Below are 227 nucleotides of genomic sequence, written 5' to 3'. Positions count from 1 at the left end.
TATAACGTCCTCAACAGCGTATTTGAAAAATCAGCCTTATTATTATTACAGTTTTCAAATTCGTTCTTTAATCATCGTGAGGACTGCTTTCGTCGGTTTAATGTTCTTAATCTAACTCTTAATCTGTAGTACTAAGGTTTTGTAGAAAGCTTTTGAAGCAAATGATTACGTAAGTATTGCCATGCGTGCGTCTCTGTGTTCAGTAACATGTTATAAGATAATTTAGA

Source organism: Penaeus monodon, chromosome 30 (assembly GCF_015228065.2).
Source record: "Penaeus monodon isolate SGIC_2016 chromosome 30, NSTDA_Pmon_1, whole genome shotgun sequence".
In the NCBI taxonomy this organism is placed as follows: Eukaryota; Metazoa; Arthropoda; class Malacostraca; order Decapoda; family Penaeidae; genus Penaeus; species Penaeus monodon.
The sequence above is the reverse complement of the archived record's forward strand: the minus strand, read 5'-3'. Positions refer to the sequence as shown.